Source organism: Lonchura striata, chromosome 29, assembly GCF_046129695.1.
Source record: "Lonchura striata isolate bLonStr1 chromosome 29, bLonStr1.mat, whole genome shotgun sequence".
Classification (NCBI taxonomy): domain Eukaryota; kingdom Metazoa; phylum Chordata; class Aves; order Passeriformes; family Estrildidae; genus Lonchura; species Lonchura striata.
Window position 1 is genome coordinate 7,097,280 of NC_134631.1, and position 17,424 is coordinate 7,114,703.

Genomic DNA, 17,424 nt, shown 5'->3' on the forward strand with positions numbered 1-17,424 from the left:
CAGCTGCCACATAAAACCAAAGCACCAACATTTAACCCAAGAAAGCTCAGAAACACCAAGATTCACCCCGTGAAAATCGTGGATCCCCCTCCACAGTCACCTGCTGCATGTGGGGGGAGCAGCGCTCCTGGGGCTGGGGGGAAGCTGCAGACACAGGGAGGGGTGGAACCTTCTGCTGCTTCCTCTTTCTGCTCCTCCTCCTCCTGTGTCTCTACTCTTCCTCACACTCCTCTTCCTCCTGCTATTCCTCCTTCTCCAGCACAATCCCACCCTCTCCTGCCACCTGCATCGTTTGACCATTTTATTCCTCAAGCCTGCTTCTCCTTCCCTTCTCCTCCTGCCCCCAGGCCCAGCACCCACTGCCGGCTCCCTCTTCCCCCCACACCCACAGCATCCCAGCGCAGGGGCAGGGATGGAGCTGGGGCAGGTCGGGCTGGGGCAGCGCTGGGCTCTCGGCCGCTCCCGCCCGCACTCGGTCCCCACTGCAGCCGCTCCCGCCAGGACAGCGCGGGGGGGCCCGGCCTTGGCGCTGCCCCACTCCCACCTCCCCAAATTCCCCTCGCAGGGCCATGGGGCCGAGGGGGGGGTGCAGGTGGGGTCCAGGTGGGGAATGCTGAGATAATTTTAAGAGTGGGTCCCCAAGAAGAAGAATTGGAATTTGTGGTAGATACAGGGGCAGAAAGAACCTTTCTGTTAAATATTCCAAAAGGTTATAGTGTAAGCAAAGATACCGTAATAGTAACAGGAGCAAAAGGAGAGAGTTTCACAGTACCCATTATTAAAAATGTGGTAATAGAGGGAGAAACTAAATTTTGGATGAGGGATGTTTTCTTGGTCCCAGGGGCAGGTAGCAATTTATTGGGACAAGATTTACAGGTGAAATTAGGAATAGGGGTTGTTCCAGAAGATGGGAAGATGACAGCTAGACTTTTAAAACTAGGCCAGGAGGATGGAAGAAGAATTAACAAGGAAGTTTGGGCTGGGGAGGGAAATAGGGGAAGATTAAATATTGACCCCATAAAGATTACAACTTAGGAAAAAAAAATTGTCCCATACATGTACGGCAGTATCCTGTATCTTTAGAAGGACGGGAATGTTTAAAGCCAGTAATAGAAGGACTAACAAAGGATGGGACATTAGAACCTTGTATGTCTCCCCATAATACCCCAATACTCCCAGTAAAGAAGCCTGATGGGAGCTATAGACTGGTACAAGACTTAAGGGAGGTTAACAGAGGAACTCAGACCCGCTATCCAGTGGTACCAAATCCTTATACTCTTTTCAGTAAAGTTCCACCCCAGCATCAGTGGTTTAGTGTAGTGGACCTTAAAGATGCCTTTTGGGCTTGCCCATTAGCCCAGGAGAGCAAGTTATCTTTGCTTTTGAATGGAAGGACCCACTAACTGGAGAAAACAGCAATTAAGATGGACAAAACTACCACAGGGGCTTACAGAATCCCCAAACTTATTTGGACAAGCTTTAGAAACAATACTACAAACTTTCCCCACTCCCCCTGGAATACAAATTATCCAATATGTGGATAATCTTTTACTTTCTGGGGAAGCTGAAGCTGAAGTTAGAGAGGCTACTATAAAGCTTTTGAATTTTCTTGGGGAAAAAGGATTAAGGGTATCAAAAGGGAAGCTGCAATTTGTAGAATCAGAGGTAAAATATCTTGGACACTTGCTTAGAAAGGGTAGTTGGAAGCTCAACCCAGACTGAAACACAGGGATTCTATCCCTTCCCCCTCCCTCTTCAAAGGGGGAAATCAGAAAGATACTCAGATTATTGGGATATTATAGATTGTGGATTGAAGGATATACACAGGCAGTAAAATTTTTGAATAAAAAAAACTGACAGAGGGAGATGATATAAAATGGATCAAAAAGGATAATGAAAAACTAAGAAACAAGAAGTTAAAACTAGCCCCAATATCAACTTTAAGCTCACCTTCACTAGCAAAACCCTTTCATTTATATGTAAATGAAAAAAAGGGGGTAGCTCATAGGGTTTTGTTTCAAGAGTGGGGAGGAGTAAAGAGACCCGTGGCTTATTTATCAAAGATGTGGGATCCAGTAAATCAAGGCTGGCCAGTGTGTATTCAAGCTATAGCAGCTACTGCAATCCTGGTAGAGGAAAGTCATAAACTGACTTCTAGAGGTAAATTAATTGTGTGCACACCTCATGCAGTACTAAATTTCTTCCAATTTGCATTGTGATTTTTATCTTGAAATAAATAACTTACTGTACTCTAGGATTGAAAAACTAGTTTACAGCTGTGACATAGCAAAACCTGCTATTAATTTGAGTCAATGCAGGCTGTTCAATCAAGTGTTCTCAGTGTGTAAAGTTAAACTAAAGGTAACACCAGCTGCTTGGCAGGTCAATGAGAAACAATTTTCCTTCCAACCAGTCCTTTTTCATGTACCCAAATGTGTTTTGCTTTCTTAGTTTTTTTGTTTTGTTTGTTTGCTAGTTTTTCTGGAAGTGCTAACTTCTTGCAGTGTATCTAGAACAGCAAATAAAATTGTGCATACAAAACACTTGTAAAAAAATAGGGTTCATTTTTTCCCACAATGGGAGGTGGCTACATATAGAAAAGGGAAACTACAAAGCTAAATGAAGAAAAAGTTTCAGTATCTTCTAATGTAAACAATTTGTTACTTCCAGCATCACAGTGGGTGTGTGACACACACATATGAAAAAGATGGTGAGGGAGATCTCTGTTTACTACAGTTTCCTATTTCTTGAATGAGTTAGAGAGCTATGAAGCAATTGTGATTCCTTGTGTGGATTACCCAGGCCTGCAGGGAGGGCTTGGCCATGATTCCCTCTGTGCTGCAGGCAGCCCTGCAGCGTGGCAGCAGTGGCTTGCCTCTGGTGAGTTTGCAGGCAGGGTGCTCCAGCACTGCAGTGCTCAGGGGCAGTTTCCTATTTTGACAGCAAAGCTTAAATTCAGGAGTGCCTCTTTCCATCCAGTTATTGTTTGTACTGTAAGAACCTCTTCAGAGAGTGTCTCCTGGCAGTCAAAAAGAGAGTATTGCAGAGATAAATTCCTTACTTTCTGTCTCCCCCACTGTATCCACATTTTGTCTATTCCCTCTTCAAATTATAGATTGGTAAAACTCATGCTCTGTGTCCTCAGATGCCCTTCCCAAATCAAACCTTGGCTTCTTTGCAAATTATATTGCACTAACAAGCATTGCCTTCAATTTTTTATTGCAGGCAAGATCACTTCAGAAGTAAGTTTTTGTTTACCTTGTTCCTACAACCCTTTCAAGCTTGTGAATGGAAAATTGTGACAGCAAAATAAGTCTTTAGTTTTAGCACTGTCAGCTGTGGGTAGCTGGTAGCCCTTGGTGGAGGGTGCCGTGAATTAAAGGCCTGCAGAACACACATAACAAAAGTAATTAAATTTGTAAGGAAGTTGAAAAAGGAGGGAGAGGTGATTGGCAGACTCACCTCTCCAGGATGTAGGACTAATGTTAGAAAGTAGACTGATATTGGAATGTGGATGTTGAAATGTGAAGAGAGAAAAAGAAAGTGAAAGAGAAAGGGAGAAGAGAGAAGAAGAGAGAAGAAGAAAGAGAGAAGAAGAGAGAAGAAGGGAGAAGAAGAGAGAAGAAGAGAGAAGAAGAGAGAAGAGAGAAAAAGAGAGAAAAAGAGAGAAGAGAGAAAAAGAGAGAAAAAGAGAGAAGAAGAGAGAAAAAGAGAAAAAGAGAGAAAAAGAGAAAAAGAGAAAAAGAGAAAAAGAGAAAAAGAGAAAAAGAGAGAAAAAGGAGAGAAAAAGAGAGAAAAAGAGAGAGAAAGGGAAAGAGAGAGAAAGAGGGAGAGCGAAATACACCCCAAAGTCCCCATACCGTCGCTATCTGTAAGTTCTCCCCCATTCCTGCTAGACAGAGTGACAAGGGGAGGGGAGTGAGGAAGTACAGTCAAAGGCAAAGCTGTGAAAAAGAGGGAGAGCTGGACCACCAATAGAGATAAGATCAAAGCAGAGATAGCTGACTCTCACAATGTGCTTTATTTTTTTAAACAAGACTTCTTTTTTTTCCTTCTGATTTTTGTTGTTAAGGAAAGGTGGCTTTTGTTCTGAAGAATGGGTCTGTAAGACTAAAACAGTTGGATGTTGCCTAAAAAGCAAAAAACCAAGAGATGTGATACATCTTGTGTTAAATTTGGGCTAGTCTTTTTTTATTTAACTAATTATAGCTCACAAGAAGAAGAATTGGCCTCTGCAGCAATTAGCACAGCTGGATACAAGAAGAAGAAGCAGCTACAGAAAAAGTTTTTAGTTAAACCCAGAAAGTTTTGAAGAAAACTAATGGTGAAAGTTAATGCAGTATTGTTTTTCTTTTAACACTGTGTTATTAAGAAGTCCTTTCCAGGTACTACTAAAGCAGCAATCCCAACCATGGAAAAGAGGGTGAATTCATGCCAGCAAAATAAAAGAATTTGTGAAGAAACGTGAGGAATGGACTATCACATCTAAACTGGGTGATACCAAATTGACTTTCAACCAGGACTGGGTGGTAATGGTTTGGGAAGACCAAAATGATCCAAGGCAGGTACAAAGAATAACACCTAACTGAGAAATAAGGCAAAGCTTGCATCACTGGTTCTAAGCCCTGCCTGAATAAGCCCTGAGACGCCTCCGACACCTCCTTGGCAGAGGAACACTGCCACTTCAAACAGGAGGATCGGGAGTGTTTGAGTCAAAGAGTTCTGATAGTCTGGCCTTAGCCTGTGACTTGTACAGGCAAGAAGGGAAATTACCATTAATACTATGCTGTATACGTTATTTGATTCATCCCCACATTGGACATGGCAGCTGGGTTATAAGGGAATGTTTAAATTATGAGAATAATTGGCATTGTAGCTCACAAAATCTATGTTCTCGTGGCAAGAAGTATTGAGTACTGAATCAATCCCCTATACAGAAAGACCTCAAAAACTGAAGTAATAAATTGGTTTTGTAGATGGGGATTATCAATGCCTGTGGACTGAGAGATACCTGAGGAATGGTGGAAAACCACAGTTAAAATGTGTCAAAAACAATTTGCCTGGAAATGAGTAAAAAAGGAGTGACAAGGGAAACAGAGAGCAAGCCTGGATTGAGCACTGTACTCACCAGCGAGAAGATCACACGTACCTGCTGTGGGCAGCAACCCCACAGGCAGGGGAGGTGGGGGTATAAGCCAAGCCAGACCTCTGTCATTCCTGTTTCTGTCTCTCATTTGTTGTCTTTTCCCTTCTGAGATAGCAGCAAGATCGTGTCACAAATGCTACAGAAAGTATCACATGGAAAGAAACCAAAGTTCCTTTTTGTTACACACACCCATGTCAACAGCCACTGTTATAACCCATCCAAATTAAGTACCTGCAGGAAAAAGGGGGAAAATTATCACATTACAAAGAACTTAGGAAAAAGTAGTAATACTTGGGGCATGGAATGTCCAAAAGGAGAGAGATGGATTTGTTTTACATTTGATCTTAGAAATATAGTCCAAGATTCGGTAAAGAGACAATTAGTAAAAAAAAGGTAAAACAAGCACAGCAGTCTAGCTCTGTGTTAACCCCAAATTATATCCTGAGTCACATTAAATGACTCCAAGCAGTTATAGAGAATATAATAAACAAAGCTGCTCAGGCATTGGAATTAATATTGAGTCTGCAAAGCCAAACATCACCTGCAGTGTATTAAAATAGGTTGGCTTTACGCTACTTATTGGCTAAAGAATGGGGTGTACAGATTGTTGAAAATAGATGGCAATGAGGATGTCATCCTGGAAAAAACAAAGGATATCAGAAAAAAATTAAGACCCAGGTATCAGTCCAAAAATGGGAAAGTAACGTTAAAAACTAGCAGGTGGGGTAATGTATTGAGAATGGGATGGTGGAAGAAATTAGGATTCTTTCTTTTATGTGTTACAAGTGTTTTGATATTTCTTCTTTGTTTAATCCCATGTTTTATTTGATTACCAACAGAGTCCAAAGAATGCAAGAGGACAGGAAATATTCTTTATAAATCATTTGGCTTGAGCAGTAAGAGGTGGGATTGTGAAAAATGCATATTTATGATTGGCTTTTCGCAAACGTTACAATGAATATTATATATGTAATGTTAGAAAGTTATACTGTATTAATTCCCTTACGTATTGTGTTAAGTGTAGTTTTAGGTTACAACATCATGTTAAAATAGAGATTATGTATGTGGGGGGAGTTTTCTTTTTAGGAATGAGATGCTCCCTTCGAAGAACACCTAAATCTTCCAAAGGAGAGGAATTTATGGCTTCTTATCAGGAGAAGCTAATTTCTTCAGGCCTTGCTCAGACTTGAAGATGCCAGGAGATTAAAGGGAACAGTTGACATACAACAGAGTTTCTTGTTTAGAATAGGATGTATGCATAACCATGAAGAATGTATGAATATGCAACAAGTGTCTTGGCTTAAGGGTGATTCCTTTGTTCACAAGTCAAGCTTTTCTTGACTTAGGGTCTGAGAGCATCTGGACATCCGTAATTCTTTGCTCTTTTTGTCTTGTAATTGTCCTAACTCTAATTGTATTATTATTTTTATAACCATTTTATCATTATTAAACTTTTAAAATTTTAAAAACCAAGTGATTAGAGTTTTTCAAAATTTTCAAAACTAGATGAGATTTAAAGGTGACCCTTTAACTCATAAACAATAAATAGATGATTTGAAGGAAAAAAAAAAAAAGCAGCAGATTGGGGGGGGGGGGGGGGGGGGCACAACTGAGGCTGCTGAAGGCTGCTGTGGAAGAGAAGCTGCATTCCAGGCACCCAGGAGGAGCTTCAGAAATGCAAATTAACACTGCTGGGGCAAACTGGGGACAATGTACCTGGCTCTTCTTGCCTGGGGCAGGAATTGGCTGATTCCCTCTGCCCCTCACCCCAAGCTCTGCCTGCTTGCACAGATGGAATCTGCACAGCTGAAGGCAGAGCCCATGCTGAGGATCTCTGACTCTGCAACAGAAATGGCTGAAGCTGCAAAGGGAAACAGCAAATGGAGAATGTTGTGAAAACTTCACTAAAATAAGGGGGGGATCATCCCTCTGCCCACTCCAACATCTGCTGTCACTGTCTGTGCTGTACAGGGTGTATCAGAGCACTGGGGGTTTTGCTATAACAAGTTCAAGGAAATCAGTTGGAATTCAAGTATATGATGAAGGAGTAAGAAAAAAATGGTCAATTGATGCAGCCCCAGCTTGAGGGAGCGCCCAAACATGGGGAAAAGATGAACGGCCACCAGAACAAATCCTACAACACCATGGACCAGCCCCTGGGAACCAAAATGATTTTGTGAAAAATGCATGTTATATGGCTCTGTGCAGATAGTTACTACATGTATTATGTTATATTGATAACTTGTGCTCTATTAACATTTTAATAGTATGGTAAACGTAGCTTTGTAGATAAAATGAAGCTTTAGTAGTTAAAAGAGAAAATATGCATGGGGGGGGGGGTTAAGGAATGAGAACACCTAAATTCGCTCAAGGAACACCTAAATTCTCCAGAGAAGAGCAATTTATGGATTTCTTACTAGAAGAAGTTAATTTCTTCAGGCCATGCTCAGACTGGAGGATGCCGTGGGGATTAAAAAAAACAGCTGACATACAACAGACAGAGTTACTTGTTTTAAATAAAATGTATGCATAACCATGAAGGATATAAGAATATGCAACAGTGTATTTTTTTAGGGGTGATTCCTTTATTCACAAGGTATGGTTGTTGTGGCTTAAGTGCCCAAGAGAGCATCCGGACATCTGCAGGTCTTTGCTTTTTAATGTCTTGCAATTGTCCTAACTCTAAATTTTTATTAGTCTAATTGTATTCCTACTTTTATAACCATTTTACTAGTATTAAACTTCTAACATTTTAAAAACCAAGTGATTGGCGTTTCTCACAAAATCAAATAAGGAGACAGAGAACCCATTTATCTTTTCAATTGCATCATTAGATTACAAGCTGTCCTCAGAATAAGAACCAACCAGACAGCTCCAGCTCCTGACCTTCCTGCCGACCAAGCCACTGAAATGAGGAACACAACATTTCACCAGGGAATGGGATCAGATTATCTGTGAGCAGAAAAAGGAGGAGTTTATGGAAAACTCAGTGACTCAAACTACTGTTGGCACAGAGATGACAAAGGAAAAGTGCTGAAAAAGATAAGAAAGGAAATAGGAGAGCAGTTTATGTATTGGTCCAAACATGGAAAGGATGGATATAGGACACAGTTTCGTGGCTCCCTGGCACACCAGGGGTCAAACGAATGCTGCTTCTCCTCTTCTGTGCTGCAGCAACTCTCATCTTTTTACCATGCTCCACACCTTGGCAGTGCAGCTCATCCAGCAGCTGAGCCAGGGCATGCAGGTGGCAGCCAGGCCTCCTGATCCACAAACGGCTACAAAAGGACAGGGAATGAGGACACCGAGAATAATCCCAAAACCAAAGAGGACCCGGGAAGAACAAAACAGAGTCAAGGAGTGAATCTGCCTGGAGATAGGGCCAGGCACTTGTACGTAAGGGGAGAAACCATCAGTTCCAATAAATGTTCCAAATAGACGCAGACAGCTGCTCAAAGTCCCGCTACATTCCCGAACTTAGAGGAGAAGAACAAAGACTTAACAGAGCCATGAATATCGGCTGTTCTACAAAAGGAGGGTGCACATTAACGAGGACAGGCTCCAGGCACATCGGGAAGTCGGAACCTTCCAAGGAACTCAGCCGGTGGGCAAAGGCAGAGGGAGATGCGGCCGGGAAAATGAGGATAAAAAGGAGGCTGCGGACTACAGCCACGGCAGAGAGCGCACGGCAAATGCCCCACGGCCTCTGCCCCTGCTCGGCAATAAAGTCACTTTGACAGGACTCCTCGCTCTCCGCCGGGCACACGAACCTCCGGCGACGGGAATTTCCCCGCCCGCTCCCGGCCGCGGGGCAGCCCCTCTGTCCTACCCACAGCAGCCGGGCCGAGCCAGCGCTGCTCCGGCAGCGGCTCCTGCCCGGCCCCGGCGGGAAGGAGACCGCGGGCAGCCGCTCCCGCAGCGCCCTCAGCCCGGGGCCGGCACGGGCCGGACACGGCACCGGCGAGCCGCCGGAGCCCCCTGCCGCCCCCTCCGCCCGCAGCCGGCCCCGAGCCCCCGCAGAGCCCAGCGCGGCTCCCACCTGCGCCGGGGCCGCCTCCGAGCTCCGCCGCCGCCGCCTCACCGCGCTCCGGCCGCTGCCGCCGCTGCCGGGCCCGCACAGCCGCTCGGCCAATGGCGGCGCTGCGCGGCCACGGCCGCCCTCAGCCCGCCGCCGGGGCCGCGCCGCGCCCCGCTCCCACCAATCAGCGCGCCGCAACCGCGACTGACGGCACCGGCGGCCAATGGCAGCGAGCTCGGGGCGGGCTCTGCGCACGGCCCCGCCTCGCCCCGCGCTCTCGGCGCCCCCGGGCTGCGTGAGGGGAAAGCCGGAGATGAGGAACAGCCCCGGCATGGGCCCGGGCCGAGCCGGGATTGAGCTGCCCACACAAACAAACTTCTCCGCGCCTCCCGCCACGGCTTTCCCGGCCCTGCGCCTCCCGTGCCTCCGCCTCTGCGGGAAGCCCAGGAGCCTCACTTCTCCTGCCCCTCGTTAGCGCATCAGAGCTTCGCTTTGATTTCCCCCAAAAAGGGAAACCTGCCCGAAGCCCTGTGGGTGGGTGGGGCAGGGGAGAGATTTCTGGCAGAAAACTCCCAAGACTCGGAGCAGGAGAAGGAGAAGTCAGTGCAGAGCCTTAAATGCAGCTTTCCCCACGCCTCCCTGCTCCCAGCTGCACCTCCTCCCCCGGCAGGGCAGGAGACAGGGAATGGGGCCATGCTCAGCTCATCCCCCGGGGCTTCTCCCTCTGCTCAGGGACAGGAGTCGTTCCCTGCTGCACCCTGCGCTCTCTCCCGGCCGAGACTTCTCCAGGAACTTCTCGGAGCGGAGTCCATCCCCTGGGCACAGCCCCCTCCGAGTGCTGCAGCGTGGGTCACTGTGCCACGGGCTCAGTCCTGCCAGGACAGGCTGCTCCAGCGGGGCCCCTCTGCCCGCGGGCTCACAGCCTCCTCTCAGGCATCGCCGAGCTCCAGCCCGGCTCCTGCAGGGGCTGCAGGGGATCTCTGCATCCCCATGGACCTGCAGGGGATCTCTGCAGCCCCATGGACCTGCAGGGGATCTCTGCATCCCCATGGACCTGCAGGGGGATCTCGGCAGCCCCATTGTAATATATGTTATGGAATAATTCGTGCTTATGTAAAATATGCATCAAGTCAGTTGTGCTTGTAGAAAGAGATTCTTAAAGTTTTAAATGACCAGTGGCTGCAGCCGGGGCTGGATAAACCACCGTTGGCAGAGAAAGAAAGACCTAATTTACAAATGAAAAAAGGTAGCTCGGTGCAGAAATGGGCCCTTTCCGGGGACAACCCAGGAGACACCCAACGTTTAACCCCTGGTCTGCCGGGGAGCCAGAAAACCGTGTCTCATTCCCATCCTTTCCATGCTTGGACCAATACAGAAACTGCTTTCCGATTTCCTTTATTATCTTTTTCAACACTTTCCCCTTGTCATCTTTTTGCCAACATCAGTCTGAGTAATTTAGTTTTCCACAAACTGCTTTTTTTTCTGCTAACAGATAATCTGATCCCATCCCCAGGTGAAATGTTGTGTTCCTCATTTCAGTGGATTGGTTGGCAGGAAGGTCAGGAGCTGGAGCTGTCTGGTTGGTTCTTATTCCGAGGACAGCTTGTAATCTAATGATGCCATTGAAATGATAAATGGGTTCTCTGTCTCCTGATAGGAATTTGTGAAAAATGGCAATCACTTGGTTTTTAGAATTTTAAAAGTTTAGTAATAATAAAATGGTGAAAAAATAGGAATATAATTAGACTGATAAAAATTTATAGTTAGGACAATTACAAGACAATAAAAAGGAAAGAATATCTGAGGTCCAGATGCTCTCAGGCACTTAAACCAAGAGGAATGTACCCTGTGAATGAAGGAATCACCCCTAAAACAATACACTGTTGCATATTCATATATCCTTCATGGTTATGCATACATTCTATTTGAAACAAAAAACTCTGTCTGTTTTATGTCAACTGCTTTCTTTAATTCCCACGGGGTCTTCAAGTCTGAGCAAGGCGTGAAGAAATCAGCTTCTTCTAATAAGAAAACCATAAATTGCTCTTCTCTGGAGAATTTGCATGTTCCTTGAAGAGAGTATCTCATTCCTTAAACCCCCCCCCCAACACACACATACATAGTTTCTTTTTTACTACTAAAGCTTCATTTTATCTACAAAGCTACATTTACCATACTGTTATATGTAGCAGATATAATTGGTGCCATTTCTAGCACGATATATGTGATATTGAATATTTGTTAGATTTGTTAGAACACTCTAACACTCTACACGTTTGTATTAGGATTCCCCCCCTCCCTCGCAGGTGAGACCGGGTGTATATTGGAAACTGATTTACAAGTAAGAAGGTGCGGCTCCCCAGGAGATGGGCCATGGCTGGGGAGATACAGGAACCCCCGGTGCTGATCCTTGCCTGAAGGACCCGAGATGGATATCATGGAAATCCTTGGGCAGACACAGGTGAATGCAGCGTTCCCTCCCGTAAATTTCATCAAGGGATTCAACAAACTCCAGACACTGAATTGTTCTCCCTCATCACCAAAGCAGAAAATCTTATTAACATGTGGACTCTGAAGAGAAGAAAAGACTGATTACTGAAATCTTGGCCTCAGGCAGAATTTTCCTTATAAAAACCGCTTGTGCCAGGATGGAGGTGTGTGGGCTTAGAGGAAAACCTTTTCTGAGGCTGACCTCTTTTTTGCACACCCAGGGCCGACCCCGGGCTCCGCTCTGTTCTTTCCTTGTGGCTGGCCAGGTAGACTTTGATTGCAAAAGAAATATTTTATTTTTTCATATTAATTTGGCTGGACAAATTTTCATTTATAACAGTTGTAACACATAAAAGGAAAAATCCCCATTCCTTCCACCATCCCATCCTCAATACATTACCCCACCAGTTAGTTTTTAACACTGGTTTCCCATTTTTGGATTGGTGTCTGGGTTGTTTTTTTCTAGGATGACCTCCCCGTTGTCATCTATTTTCAACAGTTTGATATATTAAACTTTCCACAAACACCTCTTCATTAGCCAATAAACAGTCTAAAGCCAGCCTATTCTGGTACACTGCAATTTTTCCCCCTTTTTCCTGCAGGTACTTAATTTGGATGGGTTATAACAGTGGCTGTTGACATGGGTGTGTGTAATAAAAAGGAACTTTGGTTTCTTTCCGTGTAACACTTTCTGTAGTATTTGTGACACGATCTTGCTGCTATCTCAGAAGGGAAAAGACAACAAATGAGAGACAGAAACAGGAATGACAGAGGTCTGGCATGGCTTATACCCCCACCTCCCCTGCCTGTGGGGTTGCTGCCCACAGCAGGTACGTGTGATCTTCTCGCTGGTGAGTACAGTGCTCAATCCAGGCTTGCCCTCTGTTTCCCTTGTCACTCCTTCTTGCTGATTTTTCTATGCAAGTCCTTTTCAACGCTCCTTTGGTGTGTTTTGGTGTTGCCCATTTTAGATGTGATAGTCCATTCCTCACGTTTCTTCACAAGTCCTCTGCCTCTGTTTCCCACTTTCTCTAACAACCTGAATACCACCTTCTTTCAACTACTCAAAAAGTCCTTTCTCTCACAATACCATTCAACACAATCCACCTGTCTCCAAGGAGATAAAGTAAAGCTCAAAATAAACATTCTACATTATATATACTTCCATTAATCTACATGTACTCACTTTTATTTTTCACTCACTCTCACATACAAGGTACCTTTTGCTTTCAAACAGTCTACATTACATATCTACACCCTGAGTGCTCATGGAATGTTAATCCATCAACCCAGCAGGTTTAATCCTGGATGTCTCTCAACCCAGCAGAATTTTAGGTGTTACTGTTTTCCAACCCCAGATCCCCTTGGACATTTTTAACCTTCAGTCCAGCTGTGTTGTCCAACCCCAAATCCCCTTGGGCATAACCTCAATCCGCAACCCTGAGTGCTCTTGGAATGCAAATCCCCCAAATCCTTCTCTGGAAGGAGCCCCCAGAAAACAAACCCCCACGGCTCCTCCCCACCCACCTGATTTGGGAAGAATTTTCTCTGAGAGAAGTGGAAAAGAACCTGTTTATTTAACAAACGAAACACTCCCAAGCACTAAAAAATGAATAACACCAGATGATAATAAAACTCTTTCACCACTCTGAAGAGATGACAAATCCAGAAAGTCTCTCCTGGGGGTGGTCGCCCGGGTCTGGGCGCTGGGGATTGCTCTGGGCACTGGGGATGGCTGCTGCAGATCACAGAGCGCAGGCTCCCGGTGCTCCTCGGGGTTCCCAGGTCCCAGTCCGGAGCAGGTTGGATGGTATTCAGAAGAAGGAAAGCGAAAGAAACAGTCCAGGGAAAAAAATGGAATGCCTAGTTAAACTAACTAACAGGAAAAAGCAAAGGCAAGAGCGGAAGCAAGAGCAAGCAAACAAAGCCAGCAAAAGCAAGCCAAGCCAGCCCGCACAAGCCTCTTGTGGAGAACAGACCATGGGGGGAGGTGAGCCAGCTGATAACAAGACAAAACAAACCTTCACTTTCAGAGTCAGTTCTGAGAGCACAGAACAGAATATCAAACATGAACAGAACCCACGATTGGGGATACAAACACCAGAACTTCACCCTGGGACACCTGGGTTTCCACATCAGCAGGAGACAGTTCCTTCCAGTCGAAGGGTCAGCGGCAGGGTCCTCATCACACCCGTTCCTTAAATGTTATCTGGCCATGCAGACGGTTTTAGCTACTTCCACAAGTACTTTAAATCAACATCGGCTGTTTCACAAATACCTCTGAGTTATTACTGTCAGTTAGTTACAAAAATAAAAGCATTAGTTGTTATTTCACAACTACAGCTACTTCTGCAAAAGTTAACATTCTAATGCACAACACATGGCATCCACATCAATATTTTGTAAAAGCAAAACTATCATGTATGTTTTTCACACTGTACACAAACTAAACTATCAGCCATGAATGATGTTCTGAGGATATGAGCTACACAGGGGCCAGGGCATTGGCCACAAAAAGCTGACAAATTATATTACAGCAAAAGCAGTTAAAAGTGATTACAAACTGTACTGCATCAAAATCGTTGTGATTAAGAATAAGTTGCAGAAGTCAAGACATAAGAGCAAAAGCCACCAACTACATAGTTCTCTATAACAAACCCAGGGCAGGTGTTTCCCTTGCAGGGAGCACTGGGGCCTTCCCCGGGCCCCTTCTGCCCTCTGGCAGAGCCGGTGGCATTTTCCAGCACACGCAGTTTGTAACCAAGAGTCGGGTGCAGCCCAGAAGGCTCCGAGCGCCTCCTCCCAGGCTGACTCTGCAGATCCGAGGCTGCTCTGGGCTCTGCCAGGGCTCTGCTGGGGCTCAGCTCCGGGCCAGGCTGGGCCCGCTCTCCCCTCACATTGCTCCGGGCAGCCGAGTCACGGAGGGAGGAGGAAGGGACACCTCAAGGGACTTGAGGTTTAAAAGAGTTTTTATTCAAAAAACTGCCATACCAAACAGGCTGTCATAAGAGCCGTAACAAACAGGCTGTCCTAACTACCATAACCAACTAGCACTGCTAACTACCATCACTAATCAGTTGTCCTAACTAACTACTGTAACTAACAGCTGTCCTCCAGTGCTTCATCTCCTCCGCTGCTCCCTCAGTTGCTTTGCTGCGGTGATCAGAGGGGTCAGGCTGGAGAGAGGCTTGGCTGATGATAAAAATGGGTGCTGCCCAAAAAATAAAAAAGAAAGAAATGAACTGTTACTTTCTAGAGCCAACTTCCTCACAGGCTCTGTTGCAACAGGACAAAGGGAAATGGTCTGAAACTCAGGAGAGGGAAGCAGGCTCAGGTTAGATCGCAGGCAGAATCTTTTTGCCAGGAGTGGGGAAACACTGACAGAAGGTGCCCAGGGATGTGGGAGGTGCCTCCTCCCTGGGAACATCCAAGCTCAGGCCAGGCAGGGCTCTGAGCACCAGACCTGCCTGAAGATGGCCCTGCTCCTCGTGGGGCACCAGGGGCAGATGCCCTCGAAAGGACCCTGCCAAGCCAAACCCGGCGAGGATTCTGCTTGCTTTGCGTGTGGAACGCAGCGAGGCTGGAGACTATCGCAGGGGCCCCAGCAGAAAACCCCTCCCTGGCGCTGCTGCTTCCCCTCAGCCGCTCGGCATTCACCTGCAGCAGCTCCTGGGCAGACCAGCGCTGCTCCTCGTCCGGCTCCAGGCTGCACTCGAGGAAGTCCCGCAGCAGAGCCGACAGGCGCCGGGGCTCCTGCAGCTGCGGGGTCCCGTTGTGCCGGATCAGAGCGCGAGCCTGCAGGAAAAGCAAACTCAGCGCTCTGCCAGCTTCCTTCCCACCCACAGGTGCTCACAGCGACCCCGGGTTCTCAGCCCCAGCTCCAGGGGCACTTTCCTCCCTGGCACAGATGCTGCTCACAGCTCATTTTCCTATGCCAACCAAAAAACCCAAACCCTGGTGCTGCCACAGCCATTGGAAAGAGCTGATGCGCTTGCTTCACATTTTCAGGTCATCCTCAGAGCCAGAAGAGCTGCAACAGCATAAATCCCAAAGCAAATTGTTGTTGGAGACTGCAGAATATTTGTCTGTGTTGAGGCTCGAGTGCTCTGGGAATTCCCTTCCCCAGGTGCAGAAACCTCCAGCTGCTGCTCCCAGTGCAGGGTCACCCTGTGCTCACAGGGCTCTGCAGCCCCTGGAGAATTTGCCTCTTACCATGACCCTCGTTTCCTTGAAGTAAGGAGGTTCTCCTTCCACCATCTCAATGGTCACAATGCCAAAGGACCAGATCTCCACCTTGGGGCCATAAGGAGAACTGGTCACAACTTCTGGGGCCATCCAGTGAGCAGTGCCCACCATGGAGCTGCGCCGGTCCTGCTCAGAGCTGAGCTGAGCACAGAGGCCAAAATCAGCTGAGGACAGAAACAAACACTGTCAAAGGCAGCTGGAATGAGGAAACCGAGCACCAAGACTCCCCACTCTCAGTCTGAGAATGCAGTAGTGAAGTCAGCTGGAAAAGTCCTCAGGGCTGTAGCCAAGGGAAGGTGGAACTGGACCCTTAAAGAAACCCTCAGCTTTCGTGCAGTGGCTTTTACTGATTCCCTTGAAGCTTTAGATTCCAACTCCTGCCCCTCTGGCGCCACAGCCCCACAGCCGCACCCGGGAGCGCTGTGCCTGGCCAGGAACACCCACCCAGCTTGACAGAGCCGGCCATGCCCAGGAGGATGTTGGAGCTCTTCAGATCTCTGTGGATCACTCGGTTCGCATGGAGGAAATCCAGGCCCTGCAGGCACTGAGAGAGAACAAGAAACACCAGGACAAAAACCAGTGGCCGGAATCTATCACACAAGAAAGGACAGTTCTGAATTCTGCCAGCAGCAGCTTTGCTGTGACAGGCCAGGAGTGCAGAGCAGACAGGCTCCAGGCAAACGGTTCAGGGCAAAGCTGAGAACAGCACATCAAATCCAGAACAGACAGAGAGTGCCACAACAGCAGGAAAGAGAGCAAGAACAGAGCAGAAGTGCAGCGATGCTGGCAGGCCGTTCACTGCAGAGGCTCTTTCTTCTCCAGCTCATAAAAACAACAGAGAAACAGAGCCCTGAGCATGGAGCCACTCCTGTTCTCACGCCTCTGTGGAAGGACCATCGTGCCCAAGCCGTGGCAGCCACAGGCAGGATCCCTCACCTCCCGACTGACAGCTGCCATCTCTCCTTCAGCCATGCATGTCTGTCTGACAACGTCCTGCAAAGTTCCTCCATCCATGTATTCCATCACCAGCCAGAGATCTCCGTCAACAAGGAAGCTGGAAGAGGAAAGCAGTGACATGGAGACGAATGTGCAGTGCTCAATTCCCCCATGGAAAAGCCTGGAGTGGAGTTTTGTTTCCAGGTCACTTGTCCATGAGGATAGAATCAGATGGAGAGACATTCCTGCCAGGCTGCAGAGTCCTTGGAATCTGCACAGTCTAAAGGAGGAGACACCTGTGAGAAAGGAGAGGCCTTAGATGGCAAGCAGGTGAAAAATGAAGTTTAGCAACAGCCCAGATCAGCGTGGAACCACAACACTGGCCCCCAGCTGGTTCAGCTTCTGAGCTCATCAGTTCCACCATTCCCTGCAGAACAAGGCAACACAACTCCCAGGGTTATCCAGGGGAGGAGGCCTTGCAGCACTTGGGACAAAAGCAATCAGAAAACCTTTCAGAAAGTCCCTTCAGAAACAGGCAAGGCCAGTGCAAAATGGGCAAATGAGGCATTTCTGGAAAAAAGGCCCTGGT

The 17,424-nt window shown here is 46.9% G+C and overlaps 1 long non-coding RNA gene across 1 annotated transcript; it reads right to left on the reverse strand.

The window, feature by feature from the left end:
• Positions 1 to 4,002: 4,002 nt before the first annotated feature.
• On the reverse strand, positions 4,003 to 5,355 carry LOC144247652 (uncharacterized). Its single transcript, XR_013341246.1, has 2 exons — positions 5,150 to 5,355; positions 4,003 to 4,130 (listed from the first exon to the last, which is right to left on the reverse strand). It is a non-coding gene; the product is annotated as an uncharacterized LOC144247652 (long non-coding RNA).
• Positions 5,356 to 17,424: the final 12,069 nt, after the last annotated feature.